Below are 15,914 nucleotides of genomic sequence, written 5' to 3' on the forward strand. Positions count from 1 at the left end.
GCTCTTGTTTCTTTCTTTTGTGTTTCAGGTTTGTGTGTTTTGGAAACCTATAATGATCAGTGGTATTTAATTCCTTTTAAATTACAGGAACGTTTTTGAAGCTCTATTTACAAACTGATAGAAGTTGACCAGCACAAAATGGGAGAACTAATTTATTCCTCTAGTCTTAAGGTTTTAACCAGTAGTCTATGGGCATCCTAGTTTGAGCTACTCCACTTTCAACCAGCATAACCATATTTCAATTAATTGAAAATGTTGACCTGTTCAGGGTAGTATCTCATAGTGTGCTGGGAAAGCCATCCTGTTAACATAAACTGAAAAAAGTAAGTACAGAAGATGGGTTGATAATTATTTAAATGTTTTCTCAAATTTAAGGCTTGTCAGAATTCTATCTATCTCTATCTCTATATATACACACATACTGTGGCACAGATATAAAGCTTTGAACCGTCACAGTATTGCTTTCCTATGGTATACAAGGACAGAAACGTTATCACCTTTCTATGCCTCAGATACCGCATCATATGTAATTAGATCATCAGCTAAAATAGACTGCCATATAATTTTTTACTTAATTTTGTGCAGATATGCTCTGTCTGCAGTGATGAAAATTGAGCCACCTCAATATGTCAAATGCTTGAAGTTGCTGAAATGGCAGGGAAGTTGGCCTTACATTTGGGTTGATTCAGGTAATAATTTGACTACTTGGGGGCATTGAACACTCAGCTCACTGTCTTAAGGTAGTTATAATGAAAAAACACAGGGTGTCGTCATGCCGTAGCACACTGTATATTACACAAGCAACACATCCTAATACACACGGCTTACGGTGTATGTAAAATAGGTGCATCTTAAACAACATGCATACCTCATATTTAAAAGGGACCTTTTCACTAAAAAGTCACACACCAGCATACGCAACAAAGTAGAAAATCTGTGTGTCAGCAGCCCTTAGTCCTCAGGTTCATGGGTTTGAGTTCCGGTCCATTGACCTTTGCTGTATGTCTTCCCATCCTCTCCCTCCATCCCTTTCTTGTCAGTTCACTGTCAAAACATAAGAAAATATTAGCCAATAGTGCTGCAAAAAAACTTTTAAAATAAGACAGTTTCAACCACGACAGATACAGTATACGGAGACGTTTTTAATCAATGTTCGAAGTTTTGTTTTCATTCATTTCGGTTAAAATGCAAGACAGGAACTTTCCAGCAACATTCCAGCTGTCAACTCTTTTGCAAACAAGGAATTGCAAAATTGATTTGCAAAGAGCTGACACAAACATGAAGGAAGAGTGTATGTTTTTATGTCATTTGAGACTTACTGCTTAACACCATAATGTTTAAGCTTTAATGGTGACTTCCTCAACTAAATTGCATCCCTTAAAAAAAAAGTTGTAGTTCATATGGCAAAAATTATTTGAAATTTCTTAGAGTTTGTTGCCACGTCATTGTCTGCCATGCCTTTCATGCCTTGACTATTACATATTTGACAATGTAGCTCACACTCTTTGATCTGTAGATAAGACAGGCTGCCATGATTTTTTTTTCACAGCTAAAGAACCGATGCCACTGTGACTCAAATATTGCAGTATTACAGACCTATAACTTTATGTTACATCAGTACCATCTGCACTGATGAAGACTTCCTCACCTCAGCATGTAAAATGCTTAAAATAGAAACTGAAGCTCATAGCCCCTCTTGTTTTGTAATTAGGGTAATAATTAGCTGACCATTTGGGACAACTGACACCATTAAAATTGCATTCCCAGATGGTCAGTTAATACCTACAAACATAAGATTTCACACAAAGATTAATGTACCCCATGCTGGTGCAGTACAACACTGAATTATACCCCCTTGATCTACGTACTCACTACTTTGAGTGTATCAAAAGCAAAACTCTAACTCAAAGATGTTACAGGATTTAAATTCTTACAAAACCACCCTAATGTCTTCACATTTAGACCTGTTTGACCTGTTTTTAATGTGCCAGCAGGCATGGCAAGATAGAAAACAGTGACACCAACTTTTTAACCCACCAAGAATCATCTTTGGACCAAATTATTCTTTACAGCAGAATAATGTCGTTTTCGTAATAGCTCTGACCCATATACAGAGAACACTCTAGAGAAAATAGAAAGAGTGAAATGATATTTATTGTGCCACAAAATAATCAGGAACAAAAATGGGCGAAACTCCAACTGTAAGGGGAGAGGGGAAGAGAACTGGTGAAAACAGGGAACAAACGTAACTGAGCGAATGACAAGAATTTCAGGTAGAGAAATGAACGTCTTACTAAGTACAGGTCCTTCTGAAAATATTAGCATATTGTAATAAAGTTCATTATTTTCCATAATGTAATGATGAAAATTTTACATTCATATATTTTAGATTCATTGCACACTAACTGAAATATTTCAGGTCTTTTATTGTCTTAATACGGATGATTTTGGCATACAGCTCATGAAAACCCAAAATTCCTATCTCACAAAATTAGCATATCATTAAAAGGGTCTCTAAACGAGCTATGTACCTAATCATCTGAATCAACGAGTTAACTCTAAACACCTGCAAAAGATTCCTGAGGCCTTTAAAACTCCCAGCCTGGTTCATCACTCAAAACCCCAATCATGGGTAAGACTGCCGACCTGACTGCTGTCCAGAAGGCCACTATTGACACCCTCAAGCAAGAGGGTAAGACACAGAAAGAAATTTCTGAACGAATAGGCTGTTCCCAGAGTGCTGTATCAAGGCACCTCAGTGGGAAGTCTGTGGGAAGGAAAAAGTGTGTCAGAAAACGCTGCACAACAAGAAGAGGTGACCGGATCCTGAGAAAGATTGTGGAGAAGGGCCGATTCCAGACCTTGGGGGACTTGCGGAAGCAGTGGACTGAGTCTGGAGTAGAAACATCCAGAGCCACCGTGCACAGGCGTGTGCAGGAAATGGGCTACAGGTGCCGCATTCCCCAGGTCAAGCCACTTTTGAACCAGAAACAGCGGCAGAAGTGCCTGACCTGGGCTACAGAGAAGCAGCACTGGACTGTTGCTCAGTGGTCCAAAGTACTTTTTTCGGATGAAAGCAAATTCTGCATGTCATTCGGAAATCAAGGTGCCAGAGTCTGGAGGAAGACTGGGGAGAAAGAAATGCCAAAATGACAGAAGTCCAGTGTCAAGTACCCACAGTCAGTGATGGTCTGGGGTGCCGTATCAGCTGCTGGTGTTGGTCCACTGTTTTATCAAGGGCAGGGTCAATGCAGCTAGCTATCAGGAGATTTTGGAGCACTTCATGCTTCCATCTGCTGAAAAGCTTTATGGAGATGAAGATTTCATTTTTCAGCACGACCTGGCACCTGCTCACAGTGCCAAAACCACTGGTAAATGGTTTACTGACCATGGTATCACTGTGCTCAATTGGCCTGCCAACTCTCCTGACCTGAACCCCATAGAGAATCTGTGGGATATTGTGAAGAGAACATTGAGAGACTCAAGACCCAACACTCTGGATGAGCTAAAGGCTGCTATCGAAGCATCCTGGGCCTCCATAAGACCTCAGCAGTGCCACAGGCTGATTGCCTCCATGCCACGCCACATTGAAGCAGTCATTTCTGCCAAAGGATTCCCGACCAAGTATTGAGTGCATAACTGTACATGATTATTTGAAGGTTGACGTTTTTTGTATTAAAAACACTTTTCTTTTTTTGGTCGGATGAAATATGCTAATTTTGTGAGATAGGAATTTTGGGTTTTCATGAGCTGTATGCCAAAATCATCCGTATTAAGACAATAAAAGACCTGAAATATTTCAGTTATATGAATGTTAAATTTTCATCATTACATTATGGAAAATAATGAACTTTATCACAATATGCTAATATTTTGAGAAGGACCTGTAGGTGAGGTCAGGTCGCCAGGGGTAGAGGGATTCGGTATCCAAGTTGTCGTAACAGAGTTTGTTCTGTTGGTTTCTTAGGTGCTTCTTGGGTGAGCTTGGAGATGATTGAGTTAGTTAGTTTGTGCTGATACTTGCGTTGGAGGGTGGACAGGGTACGCTTAGGTCCTGGAGATGGAGGAAGCTGCCAGCTTGGTCGGTAATCCAGACGGGAACAATAGTTAGGAAATGAAGCCCTCAGAACGCAGATAATCTTGGTCATCCAGAAAACTCCTGGACACAAAGTCAGTTGTCCAGTGACATAAATCCAAAGTTCAGATTCTTAGTCTGCGAAGGGACATAAACAAAGTTATTCCAGAAAGAAACACAAAGCATAGACTTAGCATTGGCTGAGCTTGTTACCACAGTAAGCAAACACTCTGGCGTTGAAGAGCTGGCAGCCTCCTGCTAAAGTATTCCTCCAAGCAATCAGCAGAATGAGTCGCACCTGTCCCTCAGCACACCTGAGAACTCCAACACCAACTGAAACACTGAGGCAATGTTGCAAGCACAATACAAACACACACACACAAACACACAAACCCAGATCGCCACAAATAAGTGTTTCTGGATCACTTTTTACCTTTCTGAGGCTATGTTCCTCCACAGTGACACCACTGCACAAAAAGAATGTGCAGCTTCAGCGTCCTCTGCAGTCTTAATGAATGTCTTCAAGCATCCCCAGATTGTTCTCAGCTGTTCCCAGTAGGTGGTGGGGGGAGGGAGGGATTGGGGAGCTCCGTAGAGCATGGGGAGGGAGAGTAGATGCTAAAAAGAAAGATAATGGAGGAGGAGGTGGTGGGTAGTTGGGGGGGTTGCTTGATTGACAACAGCAGACTGCAATTAGTGTGTTCTCTCATAGCATCTGTGCGCTAGTGCTGCATGTGTGTTTATTTTGGGTGATATTTGGTACAAGCAATGATCTGGATCCACGGTCCGCCGGTTCTGATCCGACACACACGGACGGGTAGCACAGGGTGTGAGGAGCCACTGCCAGATGGCATATATACACAAGCCTGTCTCTCATGTACAGATGCATGCACACATATATTTGACCGCACCAGAGGTCTGATGGAATGATCTTTAGTCTGTCAGCCTGCCAAAATGTACATCCATTTCATGCTGGGAAACCAATGTAATGTTAATTATTCTTTGTTCAAGAGCAGTAAAATCCTGTTTTTTGTAAATAAATTACCCCAAATCAAGTTCCCTTATGACATTAAAATGTATTGTACTCATGTACGTGACTGTGGAAGTCCCCTCCTCCAAATCAGTCCCTTTTTTTCATTTGCGCAGGCTCATCGTACTCTGAAATAAACAGGAAAAATGAGATCAGCACAGTGGAACACGCTGTATTTCAGGTAAAAATAGTTGCTTACTCCATTTTTAGGAAAAAAAAATTATTTTAACTATGTATCTTTTCTTTTTGGGACATGATGTGCACCAACTCAAGAAAATCTGCATCAGGGTGAATATAAATTTATTATTAATGAGACATTATTAAGTTCTCTTTTGTCAGTATGTATTTATTACTTATTTATCTCTACACAGCCTTAACCAGTGGGCAGAGGGCATGTCAGAAAAAGGTTAAAAGGAAAAATCATGGAAATGAGCTGTTCCCTTGTGCTTCCTTTTAACTTAGAATCACAGATCATACATATGTACAGGGTGTCTTAATCCCTGGCGTATGCAATGGGTCCAGCACTGCAAATGAACACACCCCTTGATATTATTCTCATCAAGGTTCAATCAATTTTCTCTTCTTTTGCCTGCAGCAGTGTATCAAAAGAGTTCTTCATCTTCTCTGTATCTCCATTCCTGTCCGTATCACACTGATCTCTTTACACTGAGACAAGGGACCTAAAGTATAAAAGGGGTGGGGAGGGCAGTTGATGCGGAAAATGTTGAGAACCTTGTTGAGAGTTAGCCAAGGTGGGAATGCATATTCAGCAAAAATGATAGTTTAATGCATGCATTGCAAGGGTAAATATAAGCTTTGTTGGTTAGGGTCTTCACAAGTTGACAGTCTGCTGCCGGTGCTTCTAACAGTAGAGGTAGGCCAAGCTTTCTTGGATGAAGGGTAGATGAGAGGTCACCTGGGCTATACTTCACAGAATGAGATTATTCCCCTCTGCCCTCACACATTCAACATGTGTTTTGCCATGAGAGGTGATGGTTAAATATTTTGGCATCCAGGTCACCAAAAGATCATCTCCTGACCCGCCAGTAAAGGCTGGCAGGTCAGTAGGTTTTCCATGATTAATGACCACCCAGTGCAAGGAGTTTCAACCCTGCACTGGCTTGTCGGCTGGGGGTCCCAAACTAGTGCAGTCATGCACATCCATTTGGTTTCACTTTTTCAGTAAACAACAAGTCTGATAACTGAAATTAAAGTACAACCCCAATTCCAATGAAGGTGGGATGTTGTTTAAAATGTAAAAAAAAAAAAAAAAACACAACAAATCCTGTTTAACCTATATGCATTTGAATACAATACAAAGGCGATATATCTATCGTACAGACTGACAAATCTTATTGTTTTTTGCAAATATTCACTCATTTTAAATTTCATGCTTGCAACACATTCCAACAAAGCTGGGACAAGAGCATGTTTACAACCCAAATTTGTTTATACCCAATCATTTTATACCTAATCTTGCGGGAATGCTTCATTATACTCAATCTGATTAGGTATAAATTGAGCAACCCAGAAAGGCTCAGTTGTTTACAAGCAAGGATGGGGCAAGGTTCACCATCTTGTGAACAACTGTGTGAGAAAATAGTCCGACAGTTTAAGAACAACTGTCTTGATGTAGGGTTGTTTGGTTTCGGAGTTTTTCCTTATGTTTTTCACTGTTCAAGTTTTGAATCATGTTTCTGTTTATTTTCCTGGTCATGCTTTTGTTTCATGTTTTGTCAAGTTTGGTTTTCGGATCAGGTTATGCTTTTGCTTCATGTTTTTCTAGTTTGTGTTCAAGAGTCTCTGTTTTGTTCCAGTCACGTTTTGTTCTGTTAAGTAAGTTTATTCAGTTCACCTGCTTCAAGTTAATCTGTCTCCTTACTCCAACTGGTTTTCACGCCATATATTCACACCTGTTCTGTTAGTCTTCGCGGAAACATCTTTCATTCTCATGTCTTGTTCTAAAACCAAGTCTTGTCTTTTTGATCTTGCCATGCCTGTCTTGCCTGCCCGTTTATTTTGTTCCTGTCTCCTGCTAAGTGTGAGTTTTCGTAATTAAACCTTTTTTTTCCCCTTACCATCTCGCTGCCTGCTCGTCTGCATTCTGAGGTCCAATATCAAGTAAACCGTGACAGAACCGTGACAGTATGTTTCTGCCAACAATGGACCTCGCGGATGAGCACCAGGCTAGCTCCATTGGCCTCTTTGCCTTCCTGTCTCGGGAGGCGGAGAAGTTGTTGCGCCGTTCTGCGGGACTGTCAGTGTCGCAGTCGGCTTATGAAGGATCCAGGTTGGCGATTCCAGTTCCGGGGACAGGTCCCCTTCGTCGCCGTTCTCCGCCTCCTCCCCTGGTTGTGCACTCTGGTCCGGCAGTGAGGCCCACGTCCTCCTCCCGCCGCAAGAAACGCCGACGTGCAGCGGTTCCTAGCCGGTCGGCTGGCAAGGAGGTGGTTTCTCAGCCAGCGTACGTGAGGGCTGCAGCGAGTGAGCCCGCATCTTTGCCTGCCACAGCACTGTCTCCCATGCTCGCTGCACCTCCGCCCATGCCGTCTGCGCTTGCTCCAGCCCGGAGTTCTGGGGCAACACTTGCCGAGCTGGAGCAGCGCTTGAGGTTCACAGCACGCCAAATCAAGATCCTCAGGACGACATGTCTTCTGTATTCCTCTCCTGAGCTGATGGAGAGGATAAAGCAGATCGAGATGGAGAATGAAACGGCAGTAAGGCTGTTTTACTGCCATCCTCCATCACCCACATCAAGTCTCCAGGGCGCTGCTGCAGAGCAGCCCACGTCAAGTCTCCAGGGCGCTGCTGCAGAGCAGCCCACGTCAAGTCTCCAGAGAGCTGCTGCAGAGCAGCCCACGCCAGGACTCCAGGGAGCTGCTGCTGCTGCAGAGCAGCCCACGCCAGGATTCCAGGGAGGTGCTGCTGCTGCAGAGCAGCCCACGTCAGGTCCACAGCCTGACACACCACAGCCTGACACACCTCAGCCTAAGTCAGCCTCAACCCCCTCCACACGGCACAGAAGACGTCGTAAGAGGGACGCCCCGGCTCAAGTCATCGGGGGCCCCGGCGACGCCTCTGCTCATGCCACTGAGGGTCTCGGCGATGCCTCAGCCCCTGCTCACATCACGGAGGGTCCGGCCGACGCCTCAGCCCCTGCTCACATTACGGAGGGTCCGGCCGACGCCTCAGTCCCTGCTCACATCACGGAGGGTCCGGCCGACGCCTCAGCCCCTGCTCACGTCACGGAGGGTCCGGCCGACGCCTCAGTCCCTGCTCACGTCACGGAGGGTCCGGCCGACGCCTCAGCTCCTGCTCACGTCACGGAGGGTCCGGTCGACGCCTCAGCTCCTGTTCCTAGTCTGCAGGAGTTTAAGGAACGTTTTGTCCTCGTTCTGGCTTTTGAACCCAGACCTGAGGGTTTGCCAGGCTCTGCTTCAGCCTCTGAGGGTTTGCCAGACTCTGCTTCAGCCTCTGAGGGTTCGCCAGGCTCTGCTTCAGCCTTTGAGGGTTCGCCAGGCTCTACGCCTCTGGAGTTCCTCTGGGAAGTCTTCTACTCTGCTCAGTCGGCCTCCACGTCTTTGGTGCAGGCCTGGTTGCCTGCCTGAACTCTGTGCCTGCTCGGGACGACCTCCTGGTCGCCCGCCTGAACTCTGTGCCTGCTCGGGACGACCTCCTGGTTGCCCGCCTGAACTCTGTGCCTGCTCGGGACGACCTCCTGGTCGCCCGCCTGAACTCTGTTTTTGTTTTTGGCCCTCCTACCGAGACCCCCATCATGTTTCTGTTTATTTTCCTGGTTATGCTTTTGCTTCATGTTTTTCTAGTTTGTGTTCAAGAGTCTCTGTTTTGCTCCAGTCACGTTTTGTTCTGTTAATTAAGTTTATTCAGTTCACCTGCTTCAACTTAATCTGTCTCCTTACTCCACCTGGTTTTCACACCTGTTCTGTTAGTCTTCACGGAAACATCTTTCATTCTCATGCTCATGTCTTGTTCTAAAACCTAGTCTTGTCTTTTTGATCTTGCCATGCCTGTCTTGCCTGCCCGTTTGTTTTGTTCCTGCCTCCTGCTAAGTGTGAGTTTTTGTAATTAAACCTTTTTTTTCCCCTTACCATCACGCGGCCTGCTCGTCTGCATTCTGAGGTCCAATATCAAGTAAACCGTGACAGAACCGTGACAGCATTTCTCAACATACAATTGCAAGGAATTTTCATCATCTACAGTCCATAATATCATCAAAAGATTCAGAGAATCTAAGGGAAAAATCTCTGCACATAAGAGGCAAGACTGATAACCAACACTGAATGTCCATAACCTTCAACACCTCACGAAGCACTGCATCAAAAAACCTCATCATTCTGTAATGCATATTTCCAAGTGGGCTCAGAAACACTTCAGAAACCATTGTCAGTTAACACAGTTCCTTCCTGCATTTAAAACTGCAAGTTAAAACTACCATGCAAAGTGAAAGCCAAATATAAACCACACCCAGAAACACTGCCGGCTTCTCTGGGCTTGAGCTCATCTGAGATGGACTGACGCAAAGTGGAAAAGTGAGCTGTGGTGTGACGAGTCCACATTTCAAAGTGCTTTTGGTGTTAGGGTAACTTTCACATCTGTGAAGGCACCATTAATGGTGAAAGGTATATGCATGTTTTGCTGCCATCTAAGCAATGTCATTTTTAGGGACATCTCTGCTTTTTTTCACCAAAACAGCACCACACCACATTTTGCGCATGCAACAACAGCTTGGCTTCATATCAGAAGTATGCGGGTCCCAGACTGGCCTGCCTGCAGTCCAGATCTTTCTCCCATTGAAAATGTGTGGTGCATTATGAAGCTCAAAATACAGAAAACCTGGGCTGTTGAGCAAATTAAGTTATACATCAAGCAAGAATGGAAAATAATTTGACCTACAACCTTTTAACAATTAGTGTCCTCAGTTCCCAAAGACTTACTGCATGCTGTTAAAAAGAAAGGTGATGTAACACAGTGGTAAACATGCTCCTGTCACAGCTTTTTTGAAATGTGTTGCAAGCATCAAATTCAAAATGAGTGTATATTTGCAAAAAAAAAGTTTATCATTTTGAACATTAAATATCTTGTCTTTCATTTTTATTTAATTGCATGTAGGTTGAAACAGGATTTGCAAATCATGGTATTCTGTTTTTATTTATGTTTTACACAAAATCACAACTTCATTGGAATTGGCATTGTAAAATCTGGGTCAAATCAAGAAGCTACTCACTGTCCAGACATTTGCATGGTTGTCTGTGTTTCTAAGCTTTTGTTTTTTTCCTCAATCTGTGGCTACAGGGCAGTTAGCTTGTAGATGATTCTTTTAGTTTTCCTGTTCCAAAAAACCTTTTGACAAGCAAGTACATCCAAACTAGATCATAAGTGTACACATGTATGGAAAAAAAGTGTAACCGTGAGCTACCTTTTCTTATTACAAAAGTATTTAGAACTGATAGATGGACTTTGCAGAACTTTAAGAAAAAAACACCTAAATACTTTTTCCATTGAATTTTAACTGTTACTCATATAGGTCCATGCTATTTTTAGGTTAGAAAAGTGTTCATTTTATAAAACATCAACTTGTGAATATTTTAAATGAAAACAATTATTTGGGAAACGTAATATATAATAACCATTTCATTGAGCCCCCTGTTTAGTAACCTCATTTGAATCCTTTTCACACTAGGTTTCTGTCTCGTGGAATATGTTGTATCTCAGTAATTTAGATGGTAGAGTGACTTGTTGCACTTTAAGTTTAGTTTATTTTTGTTTTCTTCATAAACTATAATATGCATTCTCAAAACTGATGCTTTACAAATAAGTGAATTATCAATGATAAATTAATACCTTTCATAATACATAATATATATCTTATTATGGACTGCTTTTATATTAATATTACATTCTGGTGCTCTCTCAATTGCCTTTGTGTGATTGGAGCTGTTTCAAATTGATGCTCAAAACTTCAGCCACTTGTGACTACTGCTTGACTGAATCAACAAATCTGCTGCGTCCACCAGCAAAAACAGATTTTAGCCACAATCTCAAGGTGCTGCCAGCAGTTAAGGACAGCATAGCCAAAATAAGACTGACCATCAGCTTTGGCTTGACATTATAATAGGAGCAATAGTGGCAATAATGAAATGTTAGCAATGTAATTTTCTGCAAAAGCAAATCTATTTATTATTTCATCTACTGTAACACTCCTAATAGGCGAGAAACATTTTCAACCTCAGTAGGTATAGAAAATGCAACAAGTGCCTTTAAATGAGCATGTAGTGATACTAGTCTAATCTAAACTGTTAATATTGTTCATATACCCATTAGTCTTATAACTTATCAAAATTAAATGCAGAGTCATTGCAAACATTTATAATTCAATAAAGAATTTATAGAAACCAACAATAATTAGAAGCAATGAAATCACTAATTTGATTTATTGTTAAACCAAGATCTAATTCGTTTTTACTTGAGTTTTTAAATGATTAAAGCAAGATTATTCATACAAGAGAAATTTCGAGATGGATTGATAGGCATTAAGACTAAACATTTTTGAGCATAAGCCATTTAGTCAGCTTATTTTGAGACCTTGGGATGCCACCTGTCTGGGTGAAAGGTTATTTTTCAAAGGTGTGCAACAACATTTTGAAGAGACATGGAGCAAAACAGTTTAAATCAATGCTAGATATTACTTACAATCATTATTTGTCCAGCTGCATGGGACACCATGAGTCCAGAACTAGTCTCACATCAAACACTAAATGGATCCCGAAATGTTATTGTATTGTAAAACCCTCTGCAATGTAACCATGCATGGTGAAAAAATTACTTTGGCTCTCGATAGAGAAATACCTAAGGTTAAATCTATGCTTGAACTATCAAAATATCACTATCAAACATTACTTTTTTGATTAAATTTATGATTGAATGAATGTCAGATTAAGAGGCATACACTGTGTGCATACTGTGTTTACAGCATATGCAGTCATCTGTGGGCGTATGGGCGGATAAACCTGCTCCGTTAACACGTCTCCACATCCCGATCTGTTAGGACCCAGATGGGAATATCAGTGTGACGGTGTTTGTGAGCGAGCCCATATAGGCTGTCTAACCTTCAACACCTCTGCGTTCCTGTTTTTCCCATAGTACTTCTGACTACTCCTCCAACCCAAAAACAAATACAGAGTACAATAATACCTCCACTGGTCCCTGCTGCATGTGGTATTGCTGAGGTTACCCACTCAAAAGGTCTCAAACAGAGTCTCAGAGATGAACATGGGGAGAGGTGGATGGAAAGAAAAAAGAGAAGGATAATGTGACGGGAAGTCCCAGGGTGATTATGTTGTGTCCAACCAGCGACTCCTGGCGTGACTTCATTTAGATTTGCATTGGTTGCTAAATTAGAATAATCACCTCTAAAGCACTCTGGGCTTTACCTCATTTCCTTCTCTATGCTTTTCCTCTCTTTGTTTTTTATCTGTATTGTAGGGTCTCTCACCTACATTGGAGATTCATGTAAATTTCTCTGTTTGAATCTTCTCTTACACACTTTGTCTTGACTGATAATAGACAATATAGTAAAACAGACAACAACAAAAAACACTTACTGCAACACCATATGCTTTTTAAAAAGAAACTGTTTTGTACTATAAGCAGATCATACATTATTCTAATAGAGTAGATGCTAGCCCACCTGTGCCATGAAAAAGTGTTTGGACCTGTACATATTTCTCCTGTCTTTGCTTTGTTGTCATACATAAATGTTTCAAATCATCTAACATTTTGATATTGGATGAAGATAACCTGAGTCAATACAAGAATCAGCTTTCAAATGAAGATGTCATTTAATAAGGAAAAAAGTTATCCAAAGCAACCTGGCCCTTTGGGGAAATGGAATATCCCCCTAAACCTAATAACTAGTCCTGCAACCCTTAGCAGCAACAACTGACATCAGTAGTTTGCAAAAATTGGCAAGAACTCTTTCACATCTCCATTCAAGTATTTCAGCCTACTTCCTTCTGCTAAAAATATTTTAATTTAGCCTTGTTGGATACTTTTTGATGATCAACGATGTGGTTAAAGCCACTCTACAGTGTCTGAACTGGATTTCATTTATTAAGAACCATTCAAACCGACCTGGCCCTCTGGGAGAAAAGTTATAGTCCCCTTCGTTATATCATGAATTAACTGATTAGGCAAATTTTTTTTAGAAAGCTGAGTTCAGTTTCACAAGTAAAACCCAGACCTCGGAAACTATTGACATCAATTGTTTGTAAGCCAAAAGCAAGCAACCCAAAAGGGGCCGAGGGGGCCATAGGTGTTGGGCTTGAAACACAACAAAAACCAAAGTTCAGGTGGGCGATCCGGGCTAAGAGTTCAGAGAGTTCAGGCAGGTGACCCGAAGGTCGCGTGGGGGCAAAGAGTTCAGGTGGGCGACCTGGAGATCATCTTCAAGCTCACTCAAAGGATTCTCTGCATTCAAATAATAGCATATTGACCATCACTTCTAAAATAAAGTGCTAGAGAATTCCTAAGTCATGGCTCTGTCCATGCTGACTGTTTTACTATTGCAAACCAACTAATGGACCACCTGCTTAACCCGCTGCCAGAACAGAAAATATTCAAGATAATTGAGATTTGTTATTCACTTTCACTTTCAAAGAATATGTACACAGAGGAAAGGGCATTGAAAAGTAACATTTCATTTCTAAATTGGTAGAGCTGTAAATGCCCTTTAATACCATTTTAACACCTACTGTATAAAAATTGCAAATTTACCTTGAACCACCGTTCAGCCAAGGTGGTGTAAGAATCCCTTTAATGCCTGTTAATGCATATTCTACACATACCAAGGGTTGGATTGGGCACACTTTTTCACCATGTAGTGATCTGAGTTAAGTTCAACTTTTAATGCAATTTTGCCAACTTGCATTAAACATACCTCAGTTTATTATTTGCTAGTGCTACATGTAAACTAACCATCTCTGTTTAATTTAGAATCAGATTGACATCAAAATGCAAATATTCTTTTTTTCTATAAGTTTGAATAAGTTTAGGTAATGAGGGAATAACCTAAAGTGATGCAATAATCTCTTACCAAATCAAAACTGTTTTCGTAGAAAATATAAACAGAGTTGCAAGGCTAAAGAACAGAACTGTATGCTTTGACAAATACTCACACATACAAAGGAATGGACAAAATTTTTTCTTCTGCTGCTCCTCTCTTACACACAAACAGAAAAATTCTCTACAGTGCTACTAGTCCTAATAATGCTAGAGTGTTGTGGCAACTAGGCTTCAAGCTACAAATTGTCTGCTAGCTGCGGGTGGCCACATATTGCTGCTTACTAGTGCTGCTTCACTACTGTCCATTCAAACAAGGAGACTGTTAGACAGATATATGGCCACTTAATTGGCCCATGATGGCAGTGTGGCAGAGTGGTGATCGCCAGTGGAGAGCTCGACACTAGGATGGTTAGGCGTGTGTATGTGTGTGTAGGATATGAAGTCAAGCTCAGGGTCTCTTTTTGTATATGTGTGAGTTTGTATGTATGTGAGCGTGTGTAAAGAGACTGCTGAGCCCAGCAGGACAGCACCAGGCTTGGACTTATTAGTCACTAGCCTCAAGCTGTCAACCCACACAAAAGGCATCAGACGATTAAAAAAACGAACAGCCGCAAACAAATTGTGCACACCGCTAGTCCTCTGCTGTGTGTCAGGTGTGTGTGGTGGAAAACAAGTGTGTTTTGATAGAGGCCTATTTTCCTTCTGAGTCCACTCAAACCCTAAGTAGGGAAATCAATGCAAATAAGGGAAACGGGAAGGAGGAATGAAAAAAAAAATAGAAATGAGGGCTGTAAAAATGAAAAAAGAAGAGAAAGAAACTCAAGGATTTAAGAGACCAACAAGAGAGATAGGAACGATAGGGGGTGGGAAGGCCCATTAAGGTGGGAAATTGAAGCTCTTTGCTTTTAAGCATTCTGCTTGTGCCCATATTTCCCTGATGGTGCTACAAGATTCACCAGGCCCCAAATTATCCAGATGAGACGGGCAGGAATTAAAACGCCATATGTTCAGGATGGCACCTTGTTGCAAATCAAACGCTCCTGTAATTTCTCTCAATACAAAAGGGGCCTCTACCATTAGGCTTTCTACGCTTTACTGGTTTTTGTATTTCCACCTTTTTTTGTCATTTTGATGCAGTGATTTATTCCAATTTAAGGCTTCTGCTGCTGAATAGGCTGACTGTAAGTCTTTGCATGTTAAGAAGCAGGTTCTCGGCTCACTTTACTTTACCAATAACTTTGGTATAACCTGTGATAAAGGTAACAAAATTGAGCATGTCTTTCTTTCTCCTATTTTATAAGTGGATGTTAACATAACATTTTTTTAGGATTTTATTAGACACACCACTTCACCCACCCTTGAAGAATCGACTGACAACTTTTTGTCATCCCTGCAATATCTGAAAGAACCAAAACCACATTGGGGCCGGGAGAGAGTGGGACGTTTTGTAGTTAACCTGATGCTGTCATGCCTCTAAGTCACCAAATGAGGAAGTCACAAGCTTGTATGAATTGAAGGGTTACTCGGCTTCACAATTTGAGGGTGTTCTATTGGAAATATGGTAAAATTAAGTTACAAACACGCCAGGAAATCAGCGTAGTGGTGTGTCACTTAACATCAGTTCTTGTTGCCACTTACACACATTGAATGGGCTGCAATTAAGTGTCCTGAGAAAGAACAGATGATTAAACTTCAAAGAAGCAATTCAGAACTGGTGATGACGGAAAG

At 41.6% G+C, this 15,914-nt stretch overlaps 1 long non-coding RNA gene across 1 annotated transcript; it reads right to left on the minus strand.

Annotated features, from left to right (window-relative positions):
* Window positions 1-730: 730 nt before the first annotated feature.
* On the minus strand, window positions 731-4,523 carry LOC124859474. Its single transcript, XR_007036111.1, has 2 exons — window positions 3,885-4,523; window positions 731-1,044 (listed from the first exon to the last, which is right to left on the minus strand). It is a non-coding gene; the product is annotated as an uncharacterized LOC124859474 (long non-coding RNA).
* Window positions 4,524-15,914: the final 11,391 nt, after the last annotated feature.

Source organism: Girardinichthys multiradiatus, chromosome 22 (genome assembly GCF_021462225.1).
Source record: "Girardinichthys multiradiatus isolate DD_20200921_A chromosome 22, DD_fGirMul_XY1, whole genome shotgun sequence".
Classification (NCBI taxonomy): Eukaryota; Metazoa; Chordata; class Actinopteri; order Cyprinodontiformes; family Goodeidae; genus Girardinichthys; species Girardinichthys multiradiatus.